The following is a 20,199-nucleotide window of genomic DNA, read 5'->3' on the forward strand; positions in this document are numbered from 1 at the left end:
GCCTGACTAGCCCTGTGCTGGGCGCCCCCCCGCATGTCTGAGAAACTGATCGTAGATGTGCTAAATTTAGCACATCTACAATCAGGTCTGAATTACCCCCAAAATTCTCATAAAATTCATGTGCACTACAATTACACAAGCTAAGACCCTTAGATATGTTAGCTATGAGCAGGGCTGGACTGCCCATCTGGCACTACTGGAAAATGCCAGAAGGGCGATGGGCTGGTGGGACGGTTCTGTCACACAGAGAGCCGGGAAGGCCACGCAAGTCTTTTCCTGTTACAGCAGTCTGCCAGCACAGCAGCTGCCAACTGAAGCCATGCCCACTATCCCTCCCATCATTGATCTCCAGCTGCTGCCCACAGTGGGCCATACTGTCACAATGTGACACATGGTGGCCTGGTGCTCACTGGCTGGAGCTCATCCAGAACCCGCTACCCCTGCACTCAGCTAGCTCCCGCTCCCTCTGTTACCCACCTCTCCTATCGGCTTCCTTCCTTGAGTCCCCCTTCAGAGCATCCCCCTTCAGAGCTTAACTCAGAGCTTCATATCCCCCCCATTGCGGGGACCCCTAACACCCCCCGATTGCAGCAACCCCCGACTGCCCCCTTCCTTTCACAGGAAGCCCAGACTACACCCTCCTCCCGGGTATTTGGAAAACTTATTGGGCGCTGGAAGGTGAATGGGCAGCCTAGGATACACCTACGGGGTTTTCCTTCTTACCCCCAAGGAAATAGAAATATCAAGGAATGGTGGTGTACCTTGGGCGCCTAACCTCACAATGCAAATATTTGTATGGGTACGATTTTGCAGAACTGAATAATGTACAGGATAATAATAAAATTAACACGTGTGTTAATTTTATTATTATCCTGTACATTATTCAGTTCTGCAAAATCGTACCCATATAAATATTTGCATTGTGAGGTGACCATTGCTTTGGTCCTGCTAGAAGTCCACCAAAAGGTTAGGCGCCCAAGGTACACCACCATTCCTTGATATTTCTACACCCTCCTCCCGATCGTAGCACTCCCCCGTTTGCAGGACTCTCTGACCCCCACCCCTGCAGTGCCATCAAACCCACCCAATTGCAGCACCCCCAACCCCCGTTCATGGGAATCCCTGACCCCACCCCCCTTGTGGCACACCTGACCCCCCCAATCATGCCAGCCTCGACACCTCCTGCACTCCCGGGAACCTCTGACACCCCCCAATCGCGTCATCCCCGACCCCCCACTTGCGGTGCCCCCAACCCCACCCATATCATCACACTCCCAACCCCATTGCAATCTCCCAACCCCCATCCCATCACAGAAAGCCCTGGCCCCCACCCCATTGTGGGACCCCTGACCCCTCATCGCTGGAACCCACGACCCCTCCTCCATTGCGGGAAGCCCTGCCACCTACAGTCCCACCCATTTGCAGAAAGCCCCAATCCCCACATCACAGGAAACGCTGTGGAAACCCCGATCCCCCATCACAGGAAACCCCAATCCCTCCCCCATTGTAGCTCCTGGCAGCAAGGACTGTCGGGAGCGGTTGTTTATTTTAAGTTAGAACACTCTGCAGTGTGGAGCTGTGCCGGACTGTCTGGAGATGTCTGTTTCCCTAGCAACGTCCTGCCTGTTCCCAGCACCAGGATGGCAGCGCTCCAGGTTCCTTTCCTAGGCAATCAGCTTCTGTTGCAGGTTCCAAGGGGGGGCACATCTACTGTGGGCATTCTGTGTGCGTAAGGGGCATAACTAAGTGGTCAATATGTATATGCACAGCACAACTACAGTGGGCATTATGTGTGTAAGGAGCATAACTACAGTGGGCATTATGTGTATAAGTGGCACAACTACAGTGGGCATTGTGTGTGTAAGGGGCATAACTACTGAGGGCATTATGTGTGTAAGAGGCACAAGTAGTGTGGGCATTATGTATATAAGTGGCACAACTACAGTGGGTATTATGTGCATAAGCAACGCAACTACAGTGGGCATTATGTGTGTAAGGGTTATAACTACAGTGGGCATAATGTATATAAGTGGCACAACTAGAGCGGGCATTGTGTGTGTAAGGGGCATAACTACTGTTCATTATGTGTATAAGCAGCACAACTACTGTGGGCATTATGTGTGTAAGGGGTATAACTACAGTGGCAATTATGTATATAAGTGGCACAACTACAGTGGGCATTATGTGTGTAAGCGGCATAACTACAGTGGGCATTATGTGTATAAGTGGCACAACTATAGTGGGCATTGTATGTGTAAGCTGTATAATTACTGTTCAATATATGTATAAGTGGCACAACTACTATGGGCATTATGTGTGTAAGGGGCATAACTACTGTGGGCATTATGTATATAAGCAGCACAACTACAGTGGGCATTATGTGCATAAGCGGCACAACTACAGTGGGCATTATGTGTGTAAGGGTTATAACTACAGTAGGCATTATGTATATAAGTGGCTCAACTACAGTGGGCATTGTGTGTGTAAGGGGCATAACTAGTGTGCATTATGTGGATAAGCGGCACACCTAAGTGGCAAGTATGTGTGTAAAGGGCATAACTACTGTGGGCATTATCATTATGTGTATAAGCAGCATGACTACTGTGGGCATTGTGTATGTAAGGAAGCACAACTACAGTGGGCATTATGTGTAGAAGCGGCACAACTACGGTGGGCATTATGTGTAGAAGTGGTACAACTACAGTGAACATTGTGTGTGTAAGGGGCACAACTACTGTTGGCATTATGTGAATAAGCGGCACAACTACAGTGGGCATTGTGTGTGTGAGGGGCACAACTACTAAGGGCATGTAAGCAGCACAACTACTGATTGTGCGCATACACTGACTGACTGGGGGCATTGTTTGAGGATGGGGGGCCCCAAATCTGTGCCTTGCTTAGGCCCCCATGAGGTCTAAATCCACCTCTGGTCAGGGTAATGCATGCGGCATAGGGGGTTTCAGGAAAATTTGAGCAGAGTTTTTGAGAGTTTCATCCAAATTCAGATCTAAATTATTATTATTATTACATTTTATTTATAAGGCGCCACATGTGTTTCGCAGCGCCGTACAAAGGACAGTACAGGGAGACAAAACTTAGCATTACAGTAAATAAATAACAGAAATAGAGTACAGGTAACAAAGAGCACCACAATTCTCAAGACATAATGCAGCTAAGATGTAAGTGGTGAGGGAGTGATCATCGTACTACTAGGGGCTGGTGGCCATAGATGGAGATGAGCCTTTACCAGCAGGAGAAAAAGCGGGTAAAAATGGTCGTTGAGTAGGGGAGAGCTGCGAGTGAAATGTGTCGAGACGAGGGCTTAGATAACAAGTGGAAAGAGGGCCCTGCTCTGAAGAGCTAACAATCTAGTGGGGAGGGGCGACAGACAGATGACAAGAGGTGCAGGCAAGCGGCAGGTAGCCTGATGGCAGTATGCAAGCAAAGCTGAGATGTTTACGGCATGGGGCGGGGGGGGGGGGGGGGGGGGTGGAGGCGCGGCCTCAGGACTGGGTTATGCAGTGTAAAAATAAAGCTGTCCAGTATTTGTGGGCTACATGCGAAAACTGCATGCAAAATAAAAAGACAGATACATTTTCACCCCTAGCATTGCAACATGGTTTGTTCTAGATACATAGGTCTCCATTTATCAAACAGCTTTCAGTGAAGGGCCTAATAACGTCTACACTCGCCTAGGTTTATTGCTTCTTGCTCATCTGTGTAAGATGAGCCTATCCCACGGCGAACGGTAGTGATATTTGTCCTGCCAGCGCTTCTGTTTACACTGCAGCAGCGCTGACGATTATCTTTTTTACCGGAGTCTGTACCTACTGCGCATGCACTCATTCCCGGCACATGCGCAGTAGTGATTTCCGGACGCTGCAGCCATTTAAGGACTGCATGCTGAGCGGGGCGGAGCTGTGCTACCTCTTCTCTGTCCCACGTTTCCATAGAAACCTGGCAGTCGCAAAGCATGCCGGGCTTTAATTATGGGAGCTGGGAGGCAGCGCTAGTCAAACACCGCCTCAGCAGTGTTTTATCAGAATGGAAGAGACAAATGGAATTAAGGTATGCGAGCGCTATTATAGAAACAGAAGGGGCAGCGGGGGAAAAGATAGCTCAGCATGGCTGCCGTTAACGAGAACCTCCCTCATCTGTACATGTTCAGACGAGGGAGGGGGTCGTTATTGACGCGCGGGATCGCGCATTGTTAACAATAATGAGTGTACACAGTCATACTAGGCGATATTGTGAACTATTGTATATGGCTCAGAAAGCCCTTTGTGAGCGACATTGGCCCTCATTCCGAGTTGTTCGCTCGCAAGCTGCTTTTAGCAGCTTTGCACACGCTAAGCCGCCGCCTACTGGGAGTGAATCTTAGCATAGTAGATTTGCGAACGAAAGATTAGCAGATTTGCGAATAGACAGTTCTTAACAGTTTCTGAGTAGCTCGAGACTTACTCTGCCACTGCGATCAGTTCAGTCAGTTTCGTTCCTGGTTTGACGTCACAAACAAACCCAGTGTTCACCCAGACACTGCCCCGTTTCTTCAGACACTCCCGCGTTTTTCCCAGAAACGGCAGCGTTTTTTCGCACACACCCATAAAACGGCCAGTTTCCGCCCAGAAACACCCACTTCCTGTCAATCACACTACGATCACCAAAACGAAGAAAAAACCTTGTAATGCCGTGAGTAAAATACCTAACTTAATAGCAAATTTACTTGGCGCAGTCGCACTGCGGACATTGCGCATGCGCATTAGCGACTAATCGCTCTGTTGCGAAAAAAAATAACGAGCGATCAACTCGGAATGACCACCATTGTTCACAATATCGCCTAGTGTGTATGGGGCTTTAGATGTAATGAGGTCCTCTGTGATTGCTGTCAAACACAATAAAACAGACAAAAAAACAACCAGTATAAACATACTGTATGCACATTTTCTACACAGTCCTTTTCCCTTTTAGAGCCTTCTTGCAATATACACTGCAGTAAATTTGGCCACAAGTTTATTTTGAATTATGAGGGTAATTCAGATCTGATCGCTGGCCTGCGTTTTGTGCTGCCCTGCGATCAGAAAGTCGTCGCCTACAGGGGAGGGGAAAAGCGCTGTGCAAGTGTGCGGTCGCTTCGTTAGCAGAGCTGCACAAAAATCAGTTTGTGCAGTCTCTGTGCAGCCCAGGACTTACTAAGCCGCTGCGATTGAATCCTGCTGATCGGTGCCGGAGCTGACATCAGACACCCTCCCTCAAAATGCCTGAGCCCGCCTGCGTTTTCCCGGACACTCCCGGAAAACGGTCAGATGCCAACCACAAACGGCCTCTTCCTTTAATCTCCTTGCGAATGCCCGTGCGTCTGGATCCTTCGCACCATTCCATCGCAGTGTGCTGATCCCTGTAGCAGCCGTCCGATCCGATCGCTGTGCTGTGCTCGTGAAAGCGCACAGCAGCGATCAGATGTGAATTACCCCCTATGTGCAGTATCTACATGAGAAACTGATCAGAGTAACTCTTAACTGTAGGTCTGACTCAGGGATGGATTGCTAATGCATTCATAGCTGCTATCCTGTACGCAGGTAATGGGCAAAAATATGCTAATGCTGTATCCGCCTGGAAATGGATTCAGGCACCCCCTCTGGCCCTGCAAATCTTATCATCTGCGTATACATAAGCAGCGTTGAATGCAGATCCTTCAGTAATTGACTGAATAACCCTATAATTGCGCAGAATGGCCTTGGGAACTGAGATACTAGCCCCATGCTTTGTGCATATGCAAAATGATCGTGACACGTTAGCACTTTTGCTGCCACAAATGGTCCCGAACTGTGAATACAATGTCTCTGCCAGTGGAATCGGTAAGGTACCTTGGTGCATGTGCAGTGCCATCAGAGTTGGAGTCATGGCTTCATAGGTCTCATCGGGGGTGTGGCTATGTTCCATTTCTGGGCACCAAATAGAAAAATAACATTGCGAGGCTCTATGCCATTGATGGTGGAGAACCACAGTTAACCATCGATGGTCCATGGCCATCCCTAGTTCCTTCGTCCTTTCCTCGATGTTGAAAACAGCATGTTAAGTTTGCAGCAGGTGTTTGATTCTGTTTGTACTGAAATAAAGAGTTCCTGTTTGAGTATACTTTCAGCTGCTCCTATATAGCATATCTGCTAAAACTGAACCTTGGTAAATTTGATAGCCTAGCAGCGGCATATAAATCTCAATGTCCCTCAATGTCGATACTGTAACCTAGTTTGCGGATCATCGTCATTCATCATTATTATTGTGTCTCATTTCACCAGCCTTCAGCACCCTCAAAAGATATGTGTTTTGACAGGTCTATATCCAGGTCTAGTTCAGTCACAACTACTGCAATCAGCCTAAGCTTGGCCGCCTCTTTCCCCCGCCCCCCACCTCTCCATTCTGCCACTCCAGCTGAAAGGAGTCAGGGTAAAATGTGTCACAAGCTGCATAAGAAAAATACCATATTTTATGTCCAACCTTGCACAAGCCTCACAGTGTGCAATATTTCCTAATAGATAAATGCATTTGCCTCTTATTTATGTGCTCTTTACTGTCCATGAACCTGCAAATGCTATTTGTGTCGTGCCTCCTGTACATGTTAGCATTGGGTGTAAGTTTATGGAGGCCCTGTAATGCATAAAGGCCTAGAACTCAATAACATGCCCATGCCCCAGATACAGGAAGAGATTGCTGGGATTATACAAATAAAACTCTGCTTATCTGTCAGTTTCCTCATGTTATCTCTCATTGTTATCAGTGTAATAAAATATAACAGGTTCAGCTGTTTTCTTATAGACAAGGTACTGTATACAAGGCATTCAGTGTCATCAGCGCTAGAGAACCCTTGGAATATTTACCCAGTCTATCGCAACATGCTTCCAAAGGGACATTTTACCAATACATTTACTTTTACAGGAGATGTCCACTGACACATAGGGCGGTATTCAATTCTTTTCATCCCCTTCCACACCCGTTCTGTTTCTGCTGATGGGTGTGGTATAATCATTTCAGCTCTCTACCCCTGGTGTAGCGAGGGCGCCCAACCCTTTACACAGCTAAACCTGATTACTAAGGGCACGATATGCGCAATAACGGGGATCGCTTTAGAAAGGAGATTGGGCGTGATATATAATTTGAATACCGCCCATAGTGTATCTTCACAATAAAGAGGTGCCTTGCCCATTTACAGCAATAGTGAAGTGTTGGCAGAGTGTACTGGGCTATCTGGTGCAGTGACGTCAGTCCACACACTTTGCGACTTAAACAGTAAGGCAGGTATATTTAGTGAACACAGGTGACTCAGATGTAACACTGATAGCGGTAATCAGGAGCCCTTATATCATACAAGGTAACAGCATTAGGTATTAGTACTTATCAGGAGATGTCTGTGGTGGTGAAGCACGGGAGACTGCATAGCCGTGCAGTCTGACTCCCACTGTAGAGAAGATGATGCATGCACTGGAACACTGTGAGTCTCTGTAGCTGAGATCTGCTCCCAGTCTCAGCTCTGCACACTTGTACACCAGGACTCTGTCTCTCAGTCTCTGTGTGTGTCACACTCTCCTTACTCTCTATGAGATGGAGGAACAGGAACTAACATCATATAACTCTGCCTCCGAGTGACTCCTGGCACTAGAGGTCTAACACTAGGGGATGCACCCATAAAGTAATACACAGAAGGAGACAGGTACAGAGTGCACCAGGGCCCTCATTCCGAAATGATCACTTGCTGCCGTTTTTCGCAGCGCATCGATCAGGTTACTACTGCGCATGCGTATGCACCGCAATGCGCATGTGCGTCGTACGGGTACAAACAGCATCGTTGCTGTGCAATGCTTCTAGCGACGAATTCATTCGCACAACCGATCGCAAGGAGATTGACAGGAAGAAGGCGTTTATGGGTGTTAACTGACCGTTTTCTGGGAGTGGTAGGGAAAATGCAGGCGTGTCCAGGCGTTTGCAGGGCGGGTGTCTGACGTCAATTCCGGGACCGGACAGGCTGAAGTGATCGCAAGGGCTGAGTAAGTTCAGACCTACTAAGAAACTGCAAAAAACATTTTCGTCCCGCTCGGCTGCACATGTGATCGTACACTTGCAAAGCAAAAATACACTCCCCCGTGGGCAGCGACTATCTGATCGCTGCTCTGCAAAAAATAGCTAGCGAGCGATTAACTCGGAATGAGGGCCCATATCCTAACAGAAGGGTTCTAAGATGACTTTGTTTTGATTTGTGCAAGTGCTGCTGAATAAGGTCTTCCTAAAGAAAATCCTGATATTTAGGGGCAGATTTAAAAATGAGTGATATTCTTGCTCCAGCCAATCAGCTCCTATCATTTTTCAACTTCATGACAGTTAGGATGACAGTTAGCTGATTAGTTGGATCACAAAATATCTACGTAACGACGAGTAGAGATGTGCACTGGACATTTTTCGGGTTTTGTGTTTTGGTTTTGGATTCGGTTCTGCGGCCGTGTTTTGGATTCGGTCGCGTTTTGGCAAAACCTCTCTGAAATTTTTTTGTCGGATTCAGGTGTGTTTTTGATTCGGGTGTTTTTTTTTTTCTCAAAAACCCCTCAAAAACAGCTTAAATCATAGAATTTGGGGGTAATTTTGATCCTATAGTATTATTAACCTCAATAACCATAATTTCCACTCATTTCCAGTCTATTCTGAACACCTCACACCTCACAATATTATTTTTAGTCCTAAAATTTGCACCAAGGTAGCTGGATGACTAAGATAAGCGACCCAAGTGGCCGGCACAAACACCTGGCCCATCTAGGAGTGGCACTGCAGTGTCAGACAGGATGGCACTTAAAAAAATTGGCCCCAAACATCACATGATGCAAAGATTAAAAAAAAAAGAGGTGCAAGATGGAATTGTCCTTGGGCCCGCCCTCCCACCCACCCTTATGTTGTATAAACAGGACATGCACACTTTAACAAACCCATCATTTCAGCGACAGGGTCTTCCACACGACTGTGGCTGAAATGACTGGTTGGTTTGGGCCCCCACCAAAAAAAGAAGCAGTCAATCTCTCCTTGCTCAAACTGGCTCTACAGAGGCAAGATGTCGACCTCATCATCATCCTCTGATTCCTCACCCCTTTCACTGTGTACATCCCCCTCCTCACAGAGTATTAATTCGTCCCCACTGGAATCCACCATCTTAGGTCCCTGTGTACTTTCTGGAGGCAATTGATGGTGAATGTCTCCACGGAGGAATTGATTATAATTAATTTTGATGAACATCATCTTCTCCACATTTTGTGGAAGTAACGTCGTATGCCGATCGCTGACAAGGTGACCGGGTGCACTAAACACTCTTTTGGAGTACACACTGGAAGGGGAGCAACTTAGGTAAAATAAAGACAGTTTGTGCAAGGGCCTCCAAATTGCATCTTTTTCCTGCCAGTATACGTACGGACTGTCTGACGTGCCTACTTGGATGCGGTCACTCATATAATCCTCCACCATTCTTTCAATGGTGACAGAATCATATACAGTGACAGTAGACGACATGTCAGTAATCGTTGGCAGGTCCTTCAGGCCGGACCAGATGTCAGCATTCGCTCCTGACTGCCCTGCATCACTGCCAGTGGGTGGGCTCGGAATTCTTAGCCTTTTCCTCGCAGCCCCAGTTGCTGGAGAATGTGATGGAGGAGCTGTTGACGGGTCACGTTCCGCTTGAGTTGACAAGTGTCTCACCAGCAGGTCTTTGAACATGTGCAGACTTGTGTCTGCCAGAAAGAGAAATACAACGTAGGCGTTAAATCTAGGATCGAGCACGGTGGCCAAAATGTAGTGCTCTGATTTCAACAGATTGACCACCCGTGAATCCTGGTTAAGCGAATTAAGGGCTCCATCCACAAGTCCCACATGCCTAGCGGAATCGCTCTGTTTTAGCTCCTCCTTCAATCTCTCCAGCTGCTTCTGCAAAAGCCTGATGAGGGGAATGACCTGACTCAGGCTGGCAGTGTCTGAACTGACTTCACATGTGGCAAGTTCAAAGGGTTGCAGAACCTTGCACAATGTTGAAATCATTCTCCACTGCGCTTGAGTCAGGTGCATTCCACCTCCTTTGCCTATATCGTAGGCAGATGTATAGGCATGAATGGCCTTTTGCTGCTCCTCCATCCTCTGAAGCATATAGAGGGTTGAATTCCACCTCGTTACCACCTCTTGCTTCAGCTGATGGAGAGGCAGGTTCAGGAGTGTTTGCTGGTGCTCCAGTCTTCGGCACGTGGTGGCTGAATGCTGAAAGTGGCCCGCAATTCTTCGGGCCACCGACAGCATCTCTTGCACGCACCTGTCATTTTAAAAAAATGTCTGCACCACCAATTTCAATGTATGTGCAAAACACGGGACGTGCTGGAATTTGCCCACATGTAACGCACGCACAATATTGGTGGCGTTGTCCGATGTCACAAATCCCCAGGAGAGTCCAATTGGGGTAAGCCATTCTGCGACGATGTTCCTCAGTTTCCGTAAGAGGTTGTCAGCTGTGTGCCTCTTATGGAAAGCGGTGACACAAAGCGTAGCCTGCATAGGAATGAGTTGGCGTTTGCGGGATGCTGCTACTGGTGCCGCCGCTGCTGTTCTTGCTGCGGGAGGCAATACATCTACCCAGTGGGCTGTCACAGTCATATAGTCCTGAGTCTGCCCTGCTCCACTTGTCCACATGTCCGTGGTTAAGTGGACATTGGGTACAACTGCATTTTTTAGGACACTGGTGACTCTTGTGTACATTCTCGGTGTCGCCTGCCTAGAGAAGTGGAACCTAGATGGTATTTGGTACCGGGGACACACTACCTCAAGAAATTCTCTAATTTCCTGTGAATTAACAGTGAATACCGGTAACACGTTTAACACCAACACAGCTGCCAAGGCCTGAGTTATCCGCTTTGCAGCAGGATGACTGCTGTGATATTTCATCTTCCTCGCAAAGGACTGTTGGACAGTCAATTGCTTACTGGAAGTAGTTCAAGTGGTCTTCCGACTTCCCCTCTGGGATGACGATCGACTCCCAGCAGCAACAACAGCAGCGCCAGCAGCAGTAGGCGTTACACTCGAGGATCCATCGGAGGAATCCCAGTTAGGAGAGGACTCGTCAGACTTGCCAGTGACATGGCCTGCAGGATGTTCCTAGGTGGTTAACGTCCTTACCCCTACTTATTACAGCTTGACAAAGGCAACACATGGCTTGACACCTGTTGTCCGCATTTCTGTTAAAATAATTCCAATAATTGATTTTTTTTGTAATTTGACCAGGCATGTCAATGGCCATATTCATCCCACGGACAACAGGTGTCTCCCCGGGTGCCTGACTTAAACAAACCACCTCACCATCAGAATCCTCCTTGGCAATTTCCTCCTCAGCGCCAGCAACACCCATATCCTCATCCTGGTGTACTTCAACAGCGACATCTTCAATTTGACTATCAGGAACTGGACTGTGGGTGCTCCTTCCAGCACTTGCAGGGGGCATGCAAATGGTGGAAGGCGCCACCTCTTCCCATCCAGTGTTGGGAAGGTCAGGCATCGCAACCGACACAATTGGACTCTCCTTGGGGATTTGTGATTTAGAAGAACGCACAGTTCTTTGCTGTGCTTTTGCCAGCTTACGTCTTTTCATTTTTCTAGCTGGAGGATGAGTGCTTCCATCCTCATGTGAAGTTGAACCACTAGCCATGAACATAGGCCAGGGCCTCAGCCGTTCCTTGCCACTCCGTGTCGTAAATGGCATATTGGCAAGTTTACGCTTCTCCTCAGACGCTTTTAATTTAAATTTTTTGGTCATTTTACTGAACTTTAGTTTTTTGGATTTTACATGCTCTCTACTATGACATTGGGCATCGGCCTTGGCAGATGACGTTGATGGCATTTCATCATCTCGGCCATGACTAGTGGCAGCAGCTTCAGCACGAGGTGGAAGTGGATCTTGATCTTTCCCTATTTTACCCTCCACATTTTTGTTCTCCATTTTTTAATGTGTGGAATTATATGCCAATAATATATCAATAGCAATGGCCTACTGTACTGTCTGTACTACTACTACTGCTGGTCACCAAAATGCTGCACTGTCCTACTATATACTGCTCACAACAATGCAGCACAGATATGGATACTTGAAGTGATACGGAGCTGCAAGATACAGCAATGGCCTACTGTACTATACTACTGTATATGTATACTGGTGGTCACCACAATGCTGCACTGTCTTACTATATACTGCTCACAACAACAATGCAGCACAGATATGGATAGTATACTTGACAGAGCTGCAAGATACAGCAATGGACTACAGTACTGTACAACTGTATACTGTTGGTCACCAAAATGCTGCACTGTCCTACTATATACTGCTCACAACAACAATGCAGCACAGATATGGATAGTATATTTGACACAGAGCTGCAAGATACAGCAATGGACTACTGTACTGTACTACTGTATATGTATACTGGTGGTCACTACAATGCTGCACTGTCCTACTATATACTGCTCACAACAACAATGCAGCACAGATATGGATAGTATACTTGACACAGAGCTGCAAAATACAGCAATGGACTACTGTACTGTACTACTGTATATGTATACTGGTGGTCACCACAATGCTGCACTGTCTTACAATGTACTGCTCACAACAATGCAACACAGATATGGATAGTATACTTGACACAGAGCTGCAAGATACAGCAATGGACTACTGTACTGTACAACTATATACTGTTGGTCACCAAATGCTGCACTGTCCTACTATATACTGCTCACAACAACAATGCTGCACAGATATAGATAGTATACTTGACACAGAGCTGCAAGATACAGCAATGGCCTACTGTACTGTACAACTATATACTGTTGGTCACCAAAATGCTGCACTGTACTACTATATATACTGCTCACAAAAATGCAGCACAGATATGGAATGGATACTTGCAGTGACACAGAGCTGCAAGATACAGCAATGGCCTACTGTACTGTACAACTATATACTGTTGGTCACCAAAATGCTGCACTGTACTACTATATATACTGCTCACAAAAATGCAGCACAGATATGGAATGGATACTTGCAGTGACACAGAGCTACAAGATACAGCAATGGCCTACTGTACAACTATATACTGTTGGTCACCAAAATGCTGCACTGTACTACTATATATACTGCTCACAAAAATGCAGCACAGATATGGAATGGATACTTGCAGTGACACAGAGCTGCAAGATACAGCAATGGCCTACTGTACAACTATATACTGTTGGTCACCAAAATGCTGTACTGTACTACTATATATACTGCTCACAAAAATGCAGCACAGATATGGAATGGATACTTGTAGTGACACAGAGCTGCAAGATACAGCAATGGCCTACTGTACTGTACAACTATACTGTTGGTCACCAAAATGCAGCACACTGAGCACAGATATTTGCAGCACACTGAGCACAGATATGGAGCTTTTCAGGCAGAGAACGTAGATTTTTGCAGCACACTGAGCACAGATATTTGCAGCACACTGAGCACAGATATGGAGCTTTTCAGGCAGAGAACGTAGATTTTTGCAGCACACTGAGCACAGATATTTGCAGCACACTGAGCACAGATATGGAGCTTTTCAGTGAGAGAACGTAGCCACGTCCTCTCCGTTCAATCTCCAATGCACGAGTGAAAATGGCGGCGACGCGCGGCTCTTTATATAGAATACGAATCTCGCGAGAATCCGACAGTGGCATGATGACGTTCGGCCGCGTTCGGGTTAACTGAGCAAGGCGGGAAGATCCGAGGCTGCCTCGGACCCGTGTAAAATAGGTGAAGTTCGAGGGGTTCGGATCTCGGAGAACCGAACCCGCTCATCTCTAGTAACGAGTAATAACAAGAATATCACTCATTGTTAAATCTGCCACAGTGTGGTGAACAGTTTAGGACAGAGACAGCAATCAGACCTCATGATGCTTTTTCCCTCCCTTAACGTAATAATTACATTTTAAAATCCCACTGCAGTAACTAAGAGCAGCGGCTCACAAAGATAAGAGTGTTGGAGATGTGAAGTGACAGGATGAAGCAGTGGTGAGCAGTGTCGGACTGGGGCATGAAGGGCCCAACGGGGAATGCAGTTATAGGGGCCCATACTTAGGGGTGTGGCCATCCTACAAAGGGGGTGTGGCCAGCCTCCACAGAGGCTTGAAATACACAATAGTTTAGTGCAGTGTAATGCAACATATCCACCATGTATAATACAAGTGCACAGTCTGGAACCTGATCCCTAGAGGAAGGAGTGGGCCCTCAGGCAGTGGGGCCTACCGGTGGTTTCCCTGGTACCCCTGTGGGCCAGTCCAACCCTGGTGGTGAGAAACCTGGCTGCATGCTATAACTTCATGAACATCATACTTACCTACTCCCCCGGAACAGCTGGGAGGCTCCCTAATCTTGGCCAATTCTCACTGAAAAGCATTCAAGTCTCCCGCAGCTGCCCACTTCCTGGTCACCATACCGGCATTCGGGATGCTGGCAGTCAGAATACCATAGCCGGAAATCCCATAGCCAGTGAAAATACCGACGCCAGGATCCTGATAATGATCACAATGCTGATACCGGAATCCCAACTGTTGGCATCCCAAATGTAAGTATGCTGGGGCTGGGAAGGTTAGGTCGTGGAGTGGGGGTGATAAGTTTAGGCATCAGCCAGGGAGGTCAGGGTTAGGCTGCGGGGGGGGGGGGGGGGGGGGTTATGGCCAGTCATCACTGGGGAGGGTTAGGGTTAGGCTGCTGGGTGGGGCGGGTGGGGTTAGGCTGCAGGAAGGGGGGTAGGTTCAGGCTGTGGGGAGGGAGTTTTAGGGGGGTAGGAGGTTAGGGTTAGCATACTTACTTAGTGGGTGTCGGGATCCTGCGCATTGGGATGCCGCTGTTGGTATTTTGACCGGCATCCCAAACGCCGGGATCCTGATATCAACCCCTTCCAAATATATCTCCCAAAACAGGGGTTCTCAACTTCAATCCTTAAGTACCACGAACAGGTCATCTTTTGTGGATTTTTGAAATCGTTAATCTATTTTGCTAGGTCCATAATTATCCCACCGGCTTCCACAGACAGAGATCCTTAAAGCATTATCTATTGGGGTTACTTGAGGGTTGTAGTTGAGAACCACTGACCCAAAAGATGGCAGGGCACGCTGTTCAGCAGACAGTTGGATCTATTAGCAGCCCAGCGATCGATCCTTCCTTCCTTCCTTCCTTCCTTCCTTCCTTCCTTCCTTCCTTCCTTCCTTCCTTCCTAACAGGTCATCTTTTGTGGATTTTTGAAATCGTTAATCTATTTTGCTAGGTCCATAATTATCCCACCGGCTTCCACAGACAGAGATCCTTAAAGCATTATCTATTGGGGTTACTTGAGGGTTGTAGTTGAGAACCACTGACCCAAAAGATGGCAGGGCACGCTGTTCAGCAGACAGTTGGATCTATTAGCAGCCCAGCGATCCTTCCTTTCTCCTGTGCACTCTGGATTGCTAGATCAATCTGCAACAAGCTGCCAACTATCCACGACCTCTTCATCTCCCACTCTTTTCACCTTCTCGCCATCACTGAAACCTGGCTCTCCTCCTCTGACACCACCTTTCCTGCAGCCCTCTCCTATGGAGGCCTCTCCTTCACCCACACGGTCAGACCTGATGGCCGCCAGGGTGGAGGCGTGGGCATCCTTCTCTCCCCTAACTGCACCTTTCATGTCATCCCACCTGAGCCCTCCCTCACCTTTTCCACCTTCGAGGTCCACACTATCCGCCTCTTCTACCCCATTCACCTCCTTGTGGCAGTGATCTACCGCCCCCCTGGCCACTGTTCACCTTTCATCGACAACTTTGCTGCCTGGCTTCTCCACTTTCTCTCCTTTGACCTCCCCTCTGTCATCCTCGGTGACTTTAACATCCCTATTGACATCACTAATGCTGCTTCCACTAATCTTCTTGCCCTTTCCACCTCCTTTGGACTTTCTCAATGGACCTCCACCCCTACTCACAATCTCGGCCACTCCCTCGACCTTGTCTTCACCCACCGATGTGATCTCTCTGATTTCTCCAACTCTTCCTTCCCTCTCTCTGACCACCATCTGCTTTCTTTCACCCTCTCATCCTCCTTCCTCCTCTCCACGCCCATACCCACCACCACCAGACGCAATCTCGGGTCTCTCAACCCCACTTTCATGTCCTCCCTCGAGACTTTCCTCTCTCCTCTTTCCACTATGACTTGTCCTAACCAGGCAGCCTCCTTCTATAACTCTTCCCAAACTGCTGCTCTCGACTCTGTGCCCCCCCCTCTCCTCTGTCCCCCTCCGCTGCTCCAAACCCCAACCCTGGCACACCAAACTAACACGTTTCTTACAAAAATGTTCACGCTCCGCTGAACGCTCCTGGAGGAAATCTGGGTGACGGCGGGAGATGTCGTGTTGGATGTCCTCAATTTTGGAGACCCCCCCTGCCCCCTCTATCCCTCCCCTGCATCTATCCCACCCTGTCCTCCTTCCGTCCCACTTCTGAAAAGGAAGCCCACTCCCTCATCTTATCCCCCCCCCTCCACCTGCCCCCTGGACCCCCTTCCCTCCCGTCTTCTCCGCTCCCTCTCCCCCACTGCCTGCTCCTACCTTGCTCACCTCTTTAACCTGTCCCTCTCTACCGGCATCTTCCCTCTCGCCATTCAAACATGCTCAGGTCTCACCTATTCTCAAAAAACCCAACCTCGACCCCTCATCACCCACTAACTACCGCCCCATGTCTCTTCTCCCTTTTGCCTCCAAATTACTTGAACGACTGGTCTACAGCCATCTCACAAGCCACCTTTCTGACAACTCCATCCTCGATCCACTACAATCTGGCTTTGCCCACTCCACTCAACTGAGACTGCCCTGGTGAAAGTCACCAATGACCTGCTTTCGGCCAAATCCAAGGGCCACTTCTCTCTGCTCATCCTTCTGGACCTCTCTGCTGCCTTTAACACCGTAGATCATCCTCTCCTCCTGCGCACACTCCAAAACGCTGGCCTCTCTAGCACTGTCCTTGACTGGTTTTCTTCTTACCTCACTAACGGCTCCTTCTCTGTGTCTGCCTCCAGCACCACCTCACACCCTTCCATCCTTCCTGTTGGTGTCCCTCAGGGTTCTATCCTTGGACCCCTTCTGTTCTCCCTGTACACCTCTTCCCTGGGTGCGCTCATTAACTCCTTTGGCCTTCAATACCACCTCTATGCTGATGACACACAACTCTACCTCTCCTCTCCTGATCTGTCCCCCTCTGTCCTCTCCCAGGTTTCCAGCTGCATCTCTGCAATCTCCTCCTGGATGTCTGAGCACTCTCTGAAGCTCAACATGGACAAAACTGAACTCATCATCTTCCCCCCATCCAGAGCAACACCCCTGACCAATATCTCTATCATTGTTGACAACACCACCATCTTCCCCGTTCCCCAACTCCGCTGCTTGGGTGTCACTCTTGACTCCTCCCTCTCCTTTGCACCCCACATCCAAGCTCTGGCACAATCCTGTCGTTTCCAGCTACGCAACATTGCTCGTATCAGGCCATATCTCTCCCAGAGTGCAACTAAACTCATCATCCACTCACTGGTCATCTCACGACTTGACTACTGCAATTTTCTCCTCACTGGCCTCGCTTGCTCCCATCTTGCTCCCCTCCAATCTGTCCTAAACTCTGCAGCTAGGCTTATCTTCCTCTCCCGCCGCACCACATCTGCCACTCCCCTTCGCCAAAATCTACACTGGCTCCCATTCCCCTACAGAATCCTCTTCAAACTCCCCACCCTCACATACAAGGCCATCTCTAATTCCACTGCTCCCTACATCTCCAACCTCCTCTACCTTCATACTCCCTCCCGCCCCCTACGGTCGACCAATGACCGTCGCCTCTCCACCGCCCTGGTCACTGCTTTCCATGCTCGTGTTCAAGACTATGCCCGTGCTGCTCCCCTTCAGTGGAACGCACTCCCCCGCTCCATTAGACCCTCCCCGCCCTTGCAAAGCTTCAAACGGGCACTAAAAACCCACCTATTCATCAAAGCATACCCTCCCGATGCATAACCCAGTCCTGAAGCCACGCCTCTACCCCCCTGCCTCATGCCGTGAACATCTCAGCTTTGCTTGCATACTGCCATCAGGCTAACTCCCGCTTGCCTGCACCTCTTGTCATCTGTCTGTCGCCCCTCCCCACTAGATTGTTAGCTCTTCAGAGCAGGGCCCTCTTTCCTCTTGTTATCTAAGCCCTCGTCTCAACACATTTCACTCGCAGCTCTCCCCTACTCAAAGACCATCTTTACCCTGCAAGTAAAGGCTCCATCTATGGCCACCAGCCTCTAGTAGTACGATGATCAATCCCTCAATACTTACATCTTAGCTGTATTATGTCTTGAGAATGTGTCGTGCTCTATGTTACCTGTACACTATTTCTGTTATTTATTTACTGTAATGCTATGTTTTGTTTCCCTGTACTGTCCTTTGTACGGCGCTGCGAAACACATGTGGTGCCTTATAAATAAAATGTAATAATAATAATAATTCTGGGTTCAGGGTGTGCAGCACGGGACCCTCCTTGGACAGGAGTACAAATGCACTGCTAGGGTTGCCGGATTATCCCTTTAATAAGAGACACATATGAATTACACAGGTTCAGTGGCTGATTAAAACCAGGTTAAATAGAGACTTCAAGTTAGCCAGCCACAGTATCTCCATAATTCAATCATGTGTCCCAGCGACGGACTGGGGCCTCGATTCGGCCCTGGCATTTTGAAGACGTGCGTGCATCACGGAAGGGGGGGGGGGTCGGGCGCGCCGCACGGCGGATGGGGGCGTGCCACGGGTCATGGGGCGTGGACTTGCGGCATGCTCCCATTACCATGGCGACGGTTGCTGGGGGGCGGGACGCGCCGCAAGTCCGGGGGCGTGGACTCGCGGCACCCCCCCATTTCCATGGAGACCATGGAACCAGAGAACCGGAGGCTGCGCTGCGCGCGTCCTTCCCGGCTCTCTGAGCGTCCGATTCGGCCCATCGGCCATGATGTGTCCCTTTTAAAATAAAAAGCATGATATGGCAATCCTATGCACTGCACACCCTCCACCCATTATGGCTACACTGTATACATTGCTTGGTTTTTGCATGCTTCTGTATATTTGTTTAGGAGATTGCCTTCACTTTTATTTTAGACTTACATAGAAACATAGAAACATAGAATTTGGCCCATCTAGTCTGACCCTTTTTTTTTTTACATTATTTTTTATCTCTAACCTTATTTGATCCTTATTTCTTTGTAAGGATATCCTTATGTCTATCCCATGCATGTTTAAATTGCTCTACTGTCTTAGCCTCTACCACCTCTGGTGGGAGGCTATTCCACTTGTCCACTACCCTTTCTGTGAAATAATTTTTCGGCAAATTTCCCCTGAACCTCCCCCCCTCCAACCTCAGTGCATGTCCTCGTGTCCTATTGCTTCTCTTCATTTGGAGAATGTTTCCCTCCTGGACTTTGTTAAAACCCTTGATATATTTGAAAGTTTCTATCATGTCCCCCCTTTCCCTTCTCTGCTCCAAACTATACATATTGAGATTTCTTAGTCTTTCTGGGTATGTTTTGTGATGTAGGCCATGCACCATTTTAGTTGCCGTCCTTTGTACAGTTTCTAATGTATTAATATCCTTTTGAAGATATGGCCTCCAGAACTGAATACAGTATTCTAGATGAGGCCATACCAATGACCTATACAGTGGCATTATTACTTTTTTCTTTCTGCTGCTGATTCCTCTCCCAATGCAGCCAAGCATCTGACTAGCCTTCCTCATTGCCTTGTTACATTGCTTACCTGCCTTTAAGTCATCTGAAATAGTGACTCCTAGATCCCTTTCCTCCTCAGTAGTTTCCAGTATAGTGCCATTAATACTATATTTAGCTTTAGGATTTTTGAGACCCAAGTGCATGATTTTGCATTTTTTGGCATTAAACTGTAATTGCCAGACTCTTGACCATTCCTCTAGTCTACCTAGATCCTCAATCATTTGTTTTACCCCACCTGGTGTGTCTACCCTGTTGCATACCTTTGTGTCATCTGCAAAAAGGCATGCTTTCCCTTTAATGCCATTTGCAATGTCACCAATAAAGATATTAAAAAGCACTGGTCCAAG

The sequence above is a fragment of the Pseudophryne corroboree genome, chromosome 3, assembly GCF_028390025.1.
Source record: "Pseudophryne corroboree isolate aPseCor3 chromosome 3, aPseCor3.hap2, whole genome shotgun sequence".
Lineage (NCBI taxonomy): Eukaryota > Metazoa > Chordata > Amphibia > Anura > Myobatrachidae > Pseudophryne > Pseudophryne corroboree.